General features: G+C 37.2%; 1 protein-coding gene across 1 annotated transcript in view; it reads right to left on the reverse strand.

Annotated features, from left to right (window-relative positions):
* Nucleotides 1-12789: 12789 nt before the first annotated feature.
* LOC131957130 (KH domain-containing RNA-binding protein QKI) overlaps nucleotides 12790-17972 on the reverse strand; it is a 41248-nt gene continuing 36065 nt past the window's right edge. Inside the window, exon 10 of the mRNA XM_059321838.1 lies at nucleotides 12790-17908. The gene's annotated coding sequence lies outside the window, so the exon portion shown is untranslated. The remainder of the gene's footprint in view (nucleotides 17909-17972) is intronic.

Here is a 17972-nt window from a genome sequence, read left to right on the forward strand (position 1 = left end):
AAACATTAGCATGGTGTACAGAGGTTAAGTAACGTAAAAATTGTGTTGAAATTACCCTGTTTTTTTCCATAAAATACAAAGATTATATAGGGAAATACGACTGGTCAGTTTTGACCCCTTTACGAAGTTTTCCCAGATATGCCGAGTTTTTTGTGACACCCCAAGGCGTTCTCCTACCACCTCACAAAATATCAAGGGGGGTCGTCGGAGGAAATTTTTTTTCGTAATAGAGCTCATATAAAGAGAATTTCACTCGCGGTCACATTTTAGCCCTCGTCGAGGGCTTTGAGTGAAACCGACAGTTTTCCCTAAAGGTCAAGCCATTGACCTAAGAGTATGCAAAAATTTTGCCAGATATACTGAGTTTAAGTACCCTAAAGCCTGCGTTGAAATGACCCTCTGTTTTTCCAATAAAATACAAAGATTATATAGGGAAATACAACTGGTCAGTTTTGACCGCTTTACGAAGTTTTCCCAGATATGCCGAGTTTTTTGTGACACCCCAAGGCGTTCTCCTACCACCTCACAAAATTTCAAGGGGGGTCGTCGGAGGAAATTTTTTTTCGTAATAGCGCTCATATATAGAGAATTTCACTCGCGGTCACATTTTAGCCCTCGTCGAGGGCTTTGAGTGAAACCGACAGTTTTCCCTAAAGGTCAAGCCATTGACCTAAGAGTATGCAAAAAAATAGCCAGATATACTGAGTTTAAGTACCCTAAAGCCTGCGTTGAAATGACCCTCTGTTTTTCCCATAAAATACAAAGATTATATAGGGAAATACGACTGGTCAGTTTTGACCCATTTCCCGATTTTTCCCGGACATGGCGAGTTTTTTGTGACACCCCAAGGCGTTCTCCTACCACCTCACAAAATTTCAAGGGGGGTCGTCGGAGGAAATTTTTTTTCGTAATAGAGCTCATATAAACAGAATTTCACTCGCGGTCACTTTTCAGCCCTCGTCGAGGGCTTTGAGTGAAACCGACAGTTTTCCCTAAAGGTCAAGCCATTGACCTAAGAGTATGCAAACATTTAGCCAGATATACTGAGTTTAAGTACCCTAAAGCCTGCGTTGAAATGACCCTCTGTTTTTCCCATAAAATACAAAGATTATATAGGGAAATACAACTGGTCAGTTTTGACCCACTTCCCGATTTTTCCGAGACATGCCGAGTTTTTTTTGACACCCCAAGGCGTTCTCCTACCACCTCACAAAATTTCAAGGGGGGTCGTCGGAGGAAATTTTTTTTCGTAATAGCGCTCATATATAGAGAATTTCACTCGCGGTCACATTTTAGCCCTCGTCGAGGGCTTTGAGTGAAACCGACAGTTTTCCCTAAAGGTCAAGCCATTGACCTAAGAGTATGCAAAAAAATAGCCAGATATACTGAGTTTAAGTACCCTAAAGCCTGCGTTGAAATGACCCTCTGTTTTTCCCATAAAATACAAAGATTATATAGGGAAATACGACTGGTCAGTTTTGACCCATTTCCCGATTTTTCCCGGACATGGCGAGTTTTTTGTGACACTCCAAGGCGTTCTCCTACCACCTCACAAAATTTCAAGGGGGGTCGTCGGAGGAAATTTTTTTTCGTAATAGAGCTCATATAAACAGAATTTCACTCGCGGTCACTTTTCAGCCCTCGTCGAGGGCTTTGAGTGAAACCGACAGTTTTCCCTAAAGGTCAAGCCATTGACCTAAGAGTATGCAAACATTTAGCCAGATATACTGAGTTTAAGTACCCTAAAGCCTGCGTTGAAATGACCCTCTGTTTTTCCCATAAAATACAAAGATTATATAGGGAAATACAACTGGTCAGTTTTGACCCACTTCCCGATTTTTCCGAGATATGCCGAGTTTTTTTTGACACCCCAAGGCGTTCTCCTACCACCTCACAAAATTTCAAGGGGGGTCGTCGGAGGAAATTGTTTTTCGTAATAGAGCTCATATGAAGAGAATTTCACTCGCGGTCACTTTTTAGCCCTCGTCGAGGGCTTTGAGTGAAACCGACATGTCTGCCCTACGGCCAAGCCATTTACCTATAAGCATGCCAAAACTTAGCCAGATGGAAAGAAGGTAAGTGCCCTAAAATCCGTTTTGAAATGACCCTCTGTTTTCCCCATAAAATACAAAGATTATATAGGGAAATACGACTGGTCAGTTTTGACCCCTTTACGAAGTTTTCCCAGATATGCCGAGTTTTTTGTGACACCCACAGGCGTTCTCCTAACACCTCACAAAATATCAAGGGGGGTCGTCGGAGGAAATTTTTTTCCGTAATATAGCTCATATAAAGAGAATTTCACTCGCGGTCACTTTTTAGCCCTCGTCGAGGGCTTTGAGTGAAACTGACAGGTCAGCCGTACGGCCAAGCCATTTACCTATAAACATGCCGAAAATTAGCGAGATGTAAAGAGGGTAAGTGCCCTAAAATCCGTTTTGAAATAACCCTCTGTTTTTCCCATAAAATACAAAGATTATATAGGGAAATACGACTGGTCAGTTTTGACCCCTTTACGAAGTTTTCCCAGATATGCCGAGTTTTTTGTGACACCCCAAGGTGTTCTCCTACCACCTCACAAAATTTCAAGGGGGGTCGTCGGAGGAAATTTTTTTTCGTAATAGAGCTCATATAAAGAGAATTTCACTCGCGGTCACTTTTTAGCCCTCGTCGAGGGCTTTGAGTGAAACCGACATGTCTGCCCTACGGCCAAGCCATTTACCTATAAACAGGCCGAAAATTAGCGAGATGTAAAGAAGGTAAGTGCCCTAAAATCCGTTTTGAAATGACCCTCTGTTTTCCCCATAAAATACAAAGATTATATAGGGAAATACGACTGGTCAGTTTTGACCCCTTTACGAAGTTTTCCCAGATATGCCGAGTTTTTTGTGACACCCCAAGGGGTTCTCCTACCACCTCACAAAATTTCAAGGGGGGTCGTCGGAGGAATTTTTTTTTCTTAATATAGCCCATATAAGGCGCCGGTCAGTCGAGGTCAGTTTTGACCCCCTCTCCGTAGACTTTTCGGCCAACCGTCACCGGCCCTCGTGTTCTATCGCCCCAAGGCACCATCGTGCCAAATTTGACGCGCCTGCGGCGCCGGGAAGTGCCCTATCGGGCACCCGACCACTTTGCTTTATATATATAGATATATATATATATATATATATATATATATATATATATATATATATATATATATATATATATATATATATATATATATATATATATATATATATATATATATATATATTGATTGCCACTGATATTTGTTGATGGTCAATGTCAACTGTTAATGGCCACTGACATCTTTTGATGACCAGTGATAAATGTTACATCCGTTGATGGCCATTTACATTCGCTGATGGCCACTGACATCTATTGATGGCCACTAATATATAGTGATGGCCAATGACTTGTATTGACGCTTGCATACTTCAAAATTTGTTAAGACCTAACTCTTAATCAGCTATTTTTACCTTTATAAAATAATTTTATAAAACTATTTAAATTATGTTTTTGGTATTTTATTTTGAATTTAAAAAAAAAACATCAACAGCCAAACCATCCCTATCAGATCCCCCATTATTGCGACGCCCCTGAAGAAATTATTTTCAGTAATTAAGTCAAAGGTATCAGATAGGCGTAGACGTCACAGGAAAATACAAGTGGCCCGAGAAACGAGAGTTTTATCTGGCCAGCCGTGAGCTGATTACAGATATGTGTTGGTGATAATCGGTGCACACCAATAGGGCAAACAACAGCTAACTTTAGGCCTGCTTCAAGGTCGATTTTTATACGTGTTGCGATCTACTTATTTAAATTAAATTTACTGAAATGCAAAGTCATTTAAAACTTAAATACATTTGGTAAATTTTGTTGAACTTTAAAAAAAACAATAAATCTGTGAATTAAAATACTGTAATCTTTACTATAATAATAATATTTCCGCATTTAATATTTTATTTACTAGCAATTTTTTTAACTAGTGTTTACTTATAAACAGCTGTGTTATTTTTCTATAAATGAACAAAACATTAATCATTTAGTTTGACCGCACATATAAATTGTACCCCTTCCCCACTAAAGCCCGTAGTCCAAGAACATTTTAGCTAGTTATTGTAGTTGTAAATTAAACGGCGTTGTGATTTTGGATGGGCTTAGTAATTACCTTAAATCTGATTAATTAATTAAAAATAAAACGGATCTGATGTAGATAAAAGCATATTGCTCGATAATTTTTTGACTTAAAAAAAACCTCGACACGTCACTAACCAAGCTACAACTTCCCATTTTTTTGTGATGTCAAACAGAGCATGTGATTTGCTGACGTTGTTTTTTAAGTCAGCTCAAATTGATGTTAACGTTATTGATCAAATTTCTTCAAGAGTCAGTTAATGGAGTAAACCTACACATTATAAGTAGCTAAATCAGAATTATTTTTTTTTACAAACTTACAATTCCCCCAGACCCTGTTGAGTCGTATTAAATCGGCTAGAGAGAAAAAAATTCCATAACTAAATTGGTTATGCTTTAAGCCCCCCCCCCCCCCCCCCCGCCATTTCTTACAACATGGTCACCAAACACAACCCAGCTCTGCAGCAGAAATGTAATGAGCACTTAGTCCACTGTGAGCGTTGGCTAGCTGTGGCATCCAGTGCTCAAGTGGACGGTTGGACCGGCGTCTTGAGGCGCCAGAAAATGGTCTTACAAGTGTGTTAGGCAAATTATCACCGTTGTTACATGTGTGCTAAGCAATCTTTCCCTGTGCTTACACGTGAGCTAGGCAAATTGTCACAATTGTTACATGTGTGCTAGGCAAAATGTCACAATTATTACTTGTGAGCTAGGAAAAATGTCACAATTGTTACATGTTAGCTAGGCAATCTTTCCCTGTGGTTACATGTGAGCTAGGCAATCTTTCCCTGTGCTTACATGTGAGCTAGGCAAATTGTCACAATTGTTACATGTGTGCTAGGCAAAATGTCACTGTGGTTATATGTGAGCTAGGAAAACTTTCCCTGTGCTTACACGTGAGCTAAGCAAATTGTCACAATTATTACTTGTGAGCTAGGCAAATTGTCACAATTGTTACATGTGAGCTAGGCAATCTTTCCCTGTAGTTACATGTGAGCTAGGAAATCTTTCCCTGTGGTTACATGTGAGCTAGGCAATCTTTCCCTGTAGTTACATGTGAGCTAGGCAATCTTTCCCTGTAGTTACATGTGAGCTAGGCAATCTTTCCCTGTGGTTACACGTGAGCTAGATAGTACGGCGTGTCCTAGCGATAGAGTGCTAGACTGCTAACCCGAGGTTCTTCAAATCCGGTTCAGTTTAGTTGAATATCCTTGACTCCACACGGCTCTGATGGGTACCTCTCACGTAGGGAAAATAAATGCAGCTGGACATAGTGCTGACCACACTATCCCGAGGTCACGGAAACAGGTTAACTCTACTTCACTTGCCACATGACCGTTAGTTTTAAAAAGGGAACTTCACTTTTTTTAAAAGTGATCTATGCAAGCATTCGATTAGGTTATTCCGTCTTTTAAAAAAAGCATTTGTCGATTGTAACCGTACTGTTCATAATAAAAGGGTGCCCATGAAGGCTTACCGTAAATGTTTTTAAATGTTTACTGTACAGGAAATGTGCACGCGAGATGTTGTCATCTAATTTCAAAATGGCGCCCAGACCGTCTGACCCGAAGTGCCAAACTAAATCTCGCGTGTGATCTCGTGGAGAGTGGCAGAAAATATCTGGGAGATTTCTTGATTACCGTCGCCATGGTTACGGGGCTTGGACTTGGCTGTGTCAGCGTTGTGGCTGATATGGCTCTAGTGGTCACTGACATGAGTGGTCACTGACATTAGTGGTCACTGACATTAGTGGTCACTGACATTAGTGGTCACTGACATTAGTGGTCACTGACATGAGTGGTCACTGACATTATAGGTCACTGACATCTGTGGTCACTGACATGAGTGGTCACTGACATTACTGGTCACTGAAATTAGTGGTCACTGACATTAGTGATGACTGACATTAGTGGTGGTCACTGACATAAGTGGTCACTGACATTTGTGTCACTGTCATTAGTGGTCACTGACATTAATGGTCACTGACATTAGTGGTCACTGACATAAGTGGTCACTGACATTAGTGGTCACTGACATTTGTGGTCACTGACATTAGTGGTCACTGACATTTGTGTCACTGTCATTAGTGGTCACTGACATTAATGGTCACTGACATTAGTGGTCACTGACATAAGTGGTCACTGACATTAGTGGTCACTGACATTAATGGTCACTGACATTAGTGGTCACTGACATAAGTGGTCACTGACATTAGTGGTCACTGACATGAGTGGTCACTGACATGAGTGGTGGTCACTGACATGAGTGGTCACTGACATTTGTGGTCACTGACATTAGTGGTCACTGACATTTGTGTCACTGACATTTTTGTCACTGTCATTAGTGGTCACTGACATCGGTCACTGACATTAGTGGTCACTGACATTAGTGGTCACTGACATTAGTGGTCACTGACATTAATGGTCACTGACATTAGTGATCACTGACCACAGACCCTACTGCTGACCACTAAGCTTATTACCCAGCACACAACGTATTTCAAGCTGCAACAAGAATAACTCTCCACCCACGTGAATGTACTTTTGACTTTTGATTTTGCTTTACACGTCAGTAGTGTTTTGATGACTAATGAAATTTGAACATATCTTCCAATTTAAATTGATGTTACAAATCACCATCTCCAAGCCCTTACACTATACCAGTTATAATTATTAACAAAAATTAACGTGTTTTGAAAAAAATTTTGCCCTCAATAAAAACAAAATTTTAGCTGATTCATATTATTTATTTACGTATAAAAAAATACACTAGACTATGTAATGCCAACAATTTAATACATTTTTCTAATGAAATTTTCAAATAATTATTCTTAATTTAAACAACTCTGAAGTAATGAAATGTTCAACTTATAATTCGTAATTTTAATACAATGTTCCAATTAAAGAAATATTCAACAAATTTTCAACGAATCAAATTTTTTTAAAAATTATCCCCAATATAATAAAATGTTCAGCAAATTATCCCCAATTTAATGTAATTTTCAACTAATTAAATTTTTAACTAATTATCCCAAATTTATTAAAATTTTCAATTAATTATTCCCAATTTAAAAGAATTTCCAAGTAACTATCCCCTATTTAATACAAATTTCAACAAACTATCCCAAATTAAAAAAAAAAAAAATCAACAAATTATCCCAAATTTAATCAAATGTTCAACAAACTATCCCCACTTTAATCACATTTTCAACAAACTATCCCCAATTTAATCAAATTTTAATAAATTATCTCCTATTAAATCAAATTTTCAACAAATTATCCCCAATTTAAGACATGCTACCTCGCATGTCACTCCACTTCGTGACGCACAAGACGGCCCTAAGGAGCAGGCAATGGGAGTTACATCAACCCCCAGGCACTTCAAGTGAACAGGTTTTTTGATTGCAGATATTAACTGTGGCATTTCGCTCAACTATGTGCAAGTTGCTAGTGCCAGTCTTGCAGATGTCGCTTAGGGCACTCAAGTTGATGATGTGAGGGCGAGATTTGCGAGGGCCAGCAATCTATGACATTGATGGACGCGTCCAGCTTTCATAAGGTCAACAGCTTTTACGTGCTGTATTCTGATATTGTCCAATATCTAGAGGTAACAGCTTTTACGTCCAACATCTAGAAGTTTTAATAGCTTTAAGTCTACCGCCCCTCCCCCCGACGGAGATGGATTTTATATAGTAAACATACACTTTTACTAGTGTCCGCCCCTCCCCCCCCTTCCCCGAAAAATGTTGATCGCCCCCCACCCCCCGAAAATTTCAAGTGCCCCCCCGCCCGGAGAAAAAAGTCTGAAAGAAACACTGTTTACGTCACGTATGCTGGGACAGTTCAACTTTCATAAGGTCAACAGCTTTTACGTGCTGTATTCTGTGATTGTCCAATATCTAGAGGTCAACAGCTTTTACGTGCTGTATGGAGGATGCGTCCACCATCTAGAAGTTTTAATAGCTTTACGTCATATATGCTGGACAGTTCAACTTTCATAAGGTCAACAGCTTTACATGGTTAATGCTGTGAATGTCCAATATCCAGATGGTTAACAGCTCTTCGTGAAATTTTTTGCATTTTTTATTAAGATTGTTCAGTGTGTGTAAAGTTAAATCAACATAAATTTGCTGGTATTTTAAAAATGTCTAATTATCATTACAGTACTGGTATTTAAACAAAAAATGTATGTCCCCAAGAACGAATATACAACACGACATCAATCGTAAAACAACATCGCCAGATATAGAGATAGGTGTCTATAGGCTAATCATACAAGTTCAGTACAAAAACCTAGTTTCTGTGTATGTACAAAATTACGTCACTTTGTACTACACAGAAAACGTGTAACCTATTAATCAGAGTTTCTTCCAGGCCCGAAAATTTTTTACCGCCCCCCCCCCCGAACGAAATGAAATTTATATAATTTATATAGAAAATATATACTTTTAACAGTGTCCGGGTTACCGCCCCCCCCCCCCCCCGAAAATTTCAAGTGCCCCCCCCCCCCCCGGAGAAAAAAAGTCTGGAAGAAACACTGCTATTAATTAGATCAAATATCTGGGTGGTTTTTTTTATAAAGCCTGACCTCCTAACTTAATTTTCTTTTATAAATCAGAAAATTAATGCAATACATCATGTATGCTACCTTTCTTTTATAATTAAAATTTTAACAAAATCATATTCGTCGGCCGCTTTTGAAAACGTAAATTCAATACTTGGCCAAATAAAGTTCCAATAACATTAGCATACAGCGTGGGAAAAACCTGGCTACTTATCTTGAAAACATCAATGAGTTGTGTCGCAATGTGCCAAGTAGGGAGGCGTTGAGAAACAGCTGCGCCGGTGCAGGAAGTCAAGAGTCATTGCTCTAAGTATTGTAAGGCAATACATTGACTGAAAAAATCTTCCTCCATGACCATTTTGTTAAATGTGGCCCAATTATGTTTCAAGTAAACCAATCCCCAACCACACAACCCCAAGCCACACAACCCCCACAATCCCCAGCCCCCACAACCCCCAACCACACAACCCCCAGCCCCCACAAACCTCCAGCCACCACAACCCCCAGCCCCCACAACTCCCAGCCCACACAACCCCCAACCACACAACCCCAAGCCACACAACCCCAAGCCACACAACCCCCACAACTCCCAGCCCACACAACCCCCAACCACACAACCCCCAGCCCCCACAACTCCCAGCCCACACAACCCCCAACCACACAACCCCAAGCCACACAACCCCAAGCCCCCACAACCCCCAACCACACAACCCCCAACCACACAACCCCCAGCCACACAACCCCCAGCCCCCACAAACCCCAGCCACACAACCCCAAGCCACACAACCCCCAACCACACAACCCCCAGCCACACAACCCCCAGCCCCCACAACTCCCAGCCCACACAACCCCCAACCACACAACCCCAAGCCACACAACCCCCAACCACACAACCCCCAACCACACAACCCCCAGCCACACAACCCCCAGCCCCCACAAACCCCAACCACACAACCCCCAATCACACAACCCCCAACCACACAACCCCAAGCCACACAACCCCAAGCCACACAACTCCCAGCCCACACAACCCCCAGCCCCCACAACCCCCAGCCACACAACCCCCAACAGCACAACCCCAAGCCTATGCCCATCCGCCTTTACTTTCCCTAACCTGAATTAGGTACCAATCAGAGCTGGGTGAACTCAAAGACGTTCTACTGACTTGAACCCGGATTCGAACTCGAGACTTTCGACTTCTCTACCGCTAAACCACCCCGTCCCCTTAAAATAGGACCAAGTCACAATTAAATATAAAATATCACGCAACATATAAATCGCTTGTCATATGAATCTAATTTTATTTTTTTGTCGTTTTAAATGAAGGGTTTTTTTTAAAGAATTACAGGAAAACAAAAGTAATTGGCAATGTAATTAAGTCTTGAAGATCGTTATGTAAGCTCCAGTCTTAATAAAACGACTTTAAAATCTGCTTTCCTTAATTGAAATAGTTTTTGTTTATACAGCTTGTGTGATGGTATATTTTTAAAAATATTTTATGTACTAAAACTTAATAATATTTAAATGTAAATATTTGTTCGTTTATTGTAGCAAATTTCATACCTTTAGATAGTGTAGGCGTATCAACATTACTATAACTCTTTAAATTCACTATGTTGATTTGATAACATAGACACGTATTGCCTATTGTATGCAAAGGTCCATATGCCTACAGCGAACATACACTAGCACTGAATGACATAAATTTCTCTGACGTTTTTCCCTGGTTTTCTCGTACGTGACATCTACAAATTCATCAAGTTTCATAGCGCGATGTCCACGCTTTTATTGTTATATAGATTGTTAAATGTGATTGTCAGTTTTCACCCCCTTGTCGAAGTAGACCTTAAGCCATTTGCTATACTATAGATAGATCCCTAGGACACCGTGTTACTAAACAGGTTAGTACTAGCAGCATCACGTGTTGGTATCATGGTTGCAATCTGATACACGTGTTTCTAAATATAGCACCTGATTAGTATCATTAATTTATCACCACATACATTTATTTACAAGTCACGTGATGGCAGCCACGTGATTTGATTAGCACGATCCGGGTAAGGGGGATAAGCTCACATTGATCAACTATAGAGACCTGTGTACGTGGTTAATTAGGCTCACGAATTAACTCTAGAGACCTGGGTACGTGGTTAATTAGGCTCACCAATCAGCTCTAGACCTGGGTACGTGGTTAATTAGGCTCACCAATTAGCTATAGAGACCTGGGTACGTGGTTAATTAGGCTCACCAATCAGCTCTAGACCTGGGTACGTGGTTAATTAGGCTCACCAATTAGCTATAGAGACCTGGGTACGTGGTTAATTAGGCTTACCAATCAGCTCTAGGAATGTGGTATCGGTTATGACATGGACCATGACGTCACACCAAGCTCGAGTCCGTAGAACGCCCCTGAGCCCACCCAGCTCAGATGGGTACCGGACTCACATTAGTGAAACAGATGGCTGGGTTTAATAATATAACTAGCTACACTACCTCGTACTATACACGAAAACAAGCAAACTCTGCTTCACCTGCGTTACTGACTGTCACGACCCACAGGGTATCTTTACGACCCCATCATGTGATATTTCTGCCTACAGACGTTCGTTTAGATTTTAAACACGGGTGCACAACATTAAAGAGTGTACAGTATAGGCAACCACTTCACCCTGTGCTAAAAGACACGCCTAAATTATTAATACTAATTACAACCGTTGAAGAGCTCGTGAATGCAAGTCACCAAAAGGTGACCTATATCCCTCCCTCGCTGAGGCCCTCTTGCGATGTATTTCCCACTCTTTATCCCCTCCAGCACTAGTCTTGTAAGATGTATGTGATTTTTTGTTCGTGCAAGGGAAATAACTCTCTCTATATATACCATTATTTACAGAAAGGCAGTTACTTCCCCATTGAAAACTAAAAACTATAAGTAAATCAAACTACATATTTAAATAATTTAATTTGATTTGTTTGTCCAGCCTTGTCCAGACAAATGTAATTTGTAATTTTTTTTTTATGCATGCAGGAATAAAGTTGGTACTTGTATAGTGATAGTTATATAGTTATAGTATAGGCAGGTGCCTTAACTCTGTTGTGCCCCCAAACGTGGTATTACAATCACGCGCAGTTTTTTTTTATTTACTGTCATAATTTTAATATTTAATTAATTACAACCAGAACAGTGGGCTACTACTGCTAGAAAGAGTCTGTTCTTCAGTTCATTCGAACAATTTGTGAACAATTCTAAATAAACATAAATGGTTCCCATTTCAGTAAATCGATGAGTATTTCGTACTTTACTAAGTCTGTTTTCAAAACTGTATAAACTTGTTACAAATTCAAGTCTGGGCTCATCCATATACGACACCTTTCTTCTTTTGAAAATTATTTTTTAACCTCACCGTCGTTACTAAGTCTCGCTACCCCACCCCCACAATGCATTTTTTTTCGAATACAGCAATTTATATTTAAAAAATTATTACTGTCATAGTGTACTCAATAATAACTATATGTACACTTATGTATTCAAATATGAGTGATATGTGCGGCTAATTCAGTTTATTTTGTTTTTCATTTAAAATAAAAGTATAACTTCAACTTCCCCCCCCCCCCCCTCACAAATTCAAAAAGAAAAATAATTCATGGACAATTCCTTATCCACAATTAAATCACCCGCAGAAAAGGTAGCCTAAAGACCATCTACATTAAAACAGAAGAACAAAAATAAAACGAGACGACGCATCAGCCTTTAAAATGAAGAGATTCACATAACCTTTATTTGGGTACATCTGTAGTAACAACTGGACAACGTACACAAAATAAAATCTCAAAGCCACCCCGGGGGCCACCGACGGGCGGCCCAGGGCCAACTGTCTAGACTTGTATAGATATAAAAATGCATATATTACAATGAAGCTACTAAACAGACAACGAGCCATCACAAGCTGTCATATAAAAATGAGATCACCGTGGGAGTCTACCTCTTTCTTGAGCAGTCCAAAGTTCAGTCTTTCGGAAGCTTTTGCGAGCTTCTAAATTTTGAGTTATCTCCCTTTCATAAGCTGTTTTCTATTTCTATACTCATCTTTCAGCACAACTGAAGCTATAGTAGTCTGCATTTATGGTAAATGACAAGCTTCAGAAATTCAGATCACCTACCTTCTATAAGGCATTAACTACATGCTTTCTTCGTCTAAATCACATAATATTCTGTTTTAATTTGTAATTTTAGTACTCTGTTAAAAATTGAGATATTTTATTTACAAGCATGTTTAACACGGATTCCTATGTGTGTTGACGTTAGATACACTATACATGATTTCAATCCGACTGATTCATACCCTATCTAGTATTTGTTTCTATAATCTTCCAGACTAATAACAGACATTAAATTTTCTTGTTTTCTGATTCTGTTTTACGTATTGTGAATTTCATTGGTATAGCAAATAAAAATATTTTTTCATAACATTTCAAAAGAAACAAGTATATAAATTACTATGAAATATAAATATATCTATTTTATAAAAAAAAAAATGTAATGTAAATATGTAAATATAAGTTATTACCACATTTTGAGTTTTGAGTAATTTCAAAAAAATTGAGTTAAAACCACTTTAAATATAATATACTTGTACAGGGACCTATATAACAATGATGTATATTATAAGGGACCACTAAGCTCATCTTGTCATGGATGTAAAGGGAGTTTACCACACAATAAGCACATACAAGTTCTGTTTACATGGTATCTGTACACTTGAGCAATTTAGTACGAAGGGAAGAAATTCAGTGTAAGGGGAAGTAATGTAAAAAATGTAAAGGGAAGACGAGTTTTTTAGTGTAAAAAAATAATTGTGATCTAACATTGAGTTAGGATTGTTTGAGTATATTCTAATGCATTTAAACAGTTAATATTACCAACACTAGCATTTAAATTGTGTAAATAGTATTAAAATGCCTATGTATTATTAGTGTTAAATTCTATGTTATGTATTTTATTTCTCTGAAAAATACCATGCTGGATCAGGCTATATCGGATCAACATAAAAAATAAATATATCTAGAACACAAACTGCCTGGTCTCAGCATGAAGGCAATTCAATTGAACAAAATTCACAACTTTCTCAATGCGTAAAAAGGCACCATAATATTGGCAATAAATTCTTATTAAAAAATGAATATTAAAAAGTATTAATTTTAAAAAATAAAAACGTACAATAAATTCATATCTATTTTTTTTTTGTGTAATGACGAAGAACAGGGCAAAGCGGACATTTATCACATGTGGTTATTTGTTTAAATAAAAATATAAAGTTTGTAAGATTATTTGAGCACTGTTAGGTGGGCATCACTAAGCAGATAAATGTGGTTAGATATGAATTACCTGTCCCAAGTTATGTCAGGAACTATATTCACATTTTTTAAAATTTTGTCAAGCAAGTTAGTGGTTAGGAGCATCTATTGTTTTAATTACTCTCAAAAGCAGGAAGTAAAATATTTATTATAAAAATGCTTAGAATGCAAATGAATTAGAATTATTAAACAATTTTTAATAAAAATAAAGAGTGAGGTATAATTATGCTTGTTTCCTTGTGCAAATAAGTAAATCAGTAGTCAATTATTTTGGCAAATGAGTAAATCAATTGTAAATATTTTTTGGCGAACTGAAATTATGCAAAATTAATAAATGTAAATAATGTGGTTAAATATCTGCATGTTGCTAGTGTAAGGCCATTCAGCTGTGTGTGTGAGGTTAGTATATTATAAGTTATGGTATACAAGTTGAATAAAATATCATGCAAGAGATTTTAGAAACCACCTCAAATAAGTCAATCATTCAGATCCAATCACCTAGTTTTAGCGACCCATTCTCCATCTGGCCATTGATTATAATTAGCAAATTTTTTAGTGGGGAGAAAGTCATGTTATGATGAGTATTTAATGTTGTACAAACCTAAATAAGCAACAACACAGCTACCAGCAGTACCAAACCTCCTTGAGGCTCAATATATCTACCTCACCTTGCGTTTTTTTAATAATCCAATTTCATTTGAGTCCAAATAAAATTGTCTCGTGAAAAACAAAATTCTTATATTTTTTTTATTATATATAAAACAAGGTGAGTTTATTACCTGATACCTGGTTAGAAGTTTAGTAATAGGCATGTTATAGGCAAGAAAATAGAGCAAACCGATTGGCTACGAAAATCTGTGTTTATTGGGTTAAATAAAGGTGAGTTCATATAGTTAGGTTACATTGCTCAGCAAGGACAGGTTATTTTACTAAGTAAAATGAAAAAAAAAAAAAAAACAAATCACACACAGTAGCAGTGTAGCAACAGCAGTTGTTGGATATGGTTAAAACAAATGAGTATTAGAACACGCACAAGAGAAAAAAAAACAAGATGAACTGTGAGATTCTATGTAAATTGCCATCAAAATAAAAATAATGAAATTTTTTTTTTAAAGGAACACATTTTGACATTATGCACTGAGCCAGACAAACTAAACTAACATGTGATATCTCTGATACACAGGGCATAGAGAAAAAACATGCCTTCTTAAAATATAGAAACTTTGTAAACACACTGGTTGGCCGGAGTTGAATGATATATTAAGTAGATCAATGACATAAGAAATGCTACAGATCAAGGCACTTTAAAACCTATCACATACTGACAATGCTGAAATACTTTAAAGTAAAATACTTCCTTTAAGTAACACTATGAAATCATGTATACATATAAATATATTTGTAGATAATTAGAATGAACCTATTAAAACCTGACATAAAAAAGAGCTGTTGATTTGAATGCTGATGCAAGAAAATTTGCATTTGTGTATATTGTGTATGTGGGTTTTTATCCCACATAAGCAGCAGATTGAATTTGCATATAAGTAGATTGCATTGGGAAAACAGCATGGGATCAAAACAACCAATTACCCCTAAGCTCTACTTGTGCTAGTTTAACAAACAATAATCTCTATGAGAATTAGGATTAACAAAAGATAGGATTAAATTGGCCATCTGACAAATGCTATTTTAACTTTTCAAAAAAAAAATCTTTAAAATTTTTTTTTCTGAGATCACACTGGGGTAGGGAGTAATTTAAATGTACACAAAAAAAAAATAAAAAATGATAACTAAGATTTATGAAACAAATTTGTTGCTTGGCTCACTATACAGACAGTTATTTAGCATAATACACACTGTACAGAGTTAAGTACTCATGACCGCAGATCACAATGTTACACTCCTGATATTAGACTACTCATGGATTATACTTTAACTAGCATGTAGATTTATTTACAAGTTTCATTCGGAGAGCTGGAAAAAGTCTTTAAGTACTGATTTAAGTAAAACTTGACAGAAAAAAATACTAAGGAAATGAAGTCTGGCTCTACAAGTCATATTTACATTTTGTGCTTTCACAGTAAAAGATCTCATGCCATTTTTATATATTCTACTCTATATATTGTAATTTTTTCCCAATTGAAATTTAAATAAAATTAAATTAAAGTTATAAAACACAAATTTTATAAAATAAAGTTATATAAAAATGATATGCTATAGAGGATACAGAGAATTTTTCACTGCTCATTTTATCTCAAGATTTCTTACTAGCCTAAAATTTAAAAAAAAAATAAGGGAAAAAAAAACTAAATATGAAAATCCAAATGTGTAAAAACATCTAAAAATTTTGATCAGCTTACAAATATTACAACTGCTCCATGGCAGGGAGATGTACATTAAAATGTGCAACACAGGGAGGACAAAAATAATGCAGTACCTCCAGAGAACAGGGTTATGTAAAGACTTGTGTTACACAGACATGAGCACAGAGGATATAATACTACTAGCCATCAAATACAGAAATAAGTTCCAAAAAAACACATTTGATTGATATGAGGACAGTGGTGATATGCTTGTTTTAAACAATAAAAAAATTTAAATCAAAATCTTATATAATTACTAGGTCTTGGGGTGTGCATTCTTGTAGAACTAGATATAGAAAATGCTTAGCTTTTCCCAAAGAAGAAAAAAATGAGCTAAGAAATAAAATCCACAAGGGCATGTATGAAATTGCTCTGGGATATGAAAAACAAAGGGCAGATAAACCACAACCATTAGAGGAAAAAAATTAAACTTTTCACAAAATTAATATACTGTTGGTGTAAAATATAAAACATGTCTCAAATTAATTCACTACTGAGCTTTACTAGCTTAGGTTAGAAAAAAAAAGTTACTGATCTACCATCATATAAATAAGAAAAAATAACCAAAATCCACATCCAAGATGTTAAGATATCAATCATTTTTTATACAAGTATATAAGCATGTTTATCAAAATATATTTGCCCCACCCTCTCCCTAAGTAATATCAACTGCAAATATATGTTAAGATATTAATACAAGTACATTCAAATAGTTTAGACCTCACCAGAGAATAAAAATAGTTTAATATCAATGTTAAAACACAGGTCTAAGGGTGGATCATTCCATTGTTTTTTTTAACTTTTAGTTCATTCCAGAAAGGAGTTTAAAATGTTCATGTCCATTAAGCTGTAGGGCAGTGAAAGCTCGACCATTAGACTTGTGTTGTTAGCAGCAGTACATACATCAGGCACTTAAATGTTTCTGCTCAGCTGAATCAACACTGCCCAGGTACAGTCAAGCCATTTAAAGAAGTACCAAAACTACTTTAAACAGAAAGACTTAATTACACCACGGCAATGAGAATTCAGCTGAAGCAGTTCTGAGCATTTCAATTTGATACCGTTTTAAAAGGTTATAGAACAAGTTAATCTGGTATTATAATACATGTAAAAATAACAAAAAAAAAAAATAGGTGGGTTGAACAGTCAAACATAAATCAATCATGTTTAATACAAAATAAAATGTATCAACAAAAACTGTTGATAAAAAGAGTTAGGTGACAAAGTGAAGGCGGGTGCAGGCTGTACAAGTAACATGAGAGCAAATGTTGCACTTGGTTCCCTTACGCTGATGGAGCTTATCTCATTGGCTGCTACAAGAGCTTGGCGGTGCTGTTGAACGAGTGTCTTGAGATACACAACAACACCTCCGTGGGAATAGAACAGCAGCACAGAAGTGGACCCTAGCGCCCGGCCAACAGTTTGTCCCACCACAAAGAGTGACCGGCCGACAGAGCCGTCTTTAAAGGCACGAGGTGGTTAGTTGCCAGCTGGGTTAATGAAACAAAATGGAATGGAAAAAAAAGGAGTTAGTGATTACAGGTAATATTATAC

The sequence above is a fragment of the Physella acuta genome, unplaced genomic scaffold (genome assembly GCF_028476545.2).
Source record: "Physella acuta isolate Inbredline_101_S28 unplaced genomic scaffold, ASM2847654v3 ptg001211l, whole genome shotgun sequence".
NCBI classification, from domain to species: domain Eukaryota; kingdom Metazoa; phylum Mollusca; class Gastropoda; family Physidae; genus Physella; species Physella acuta.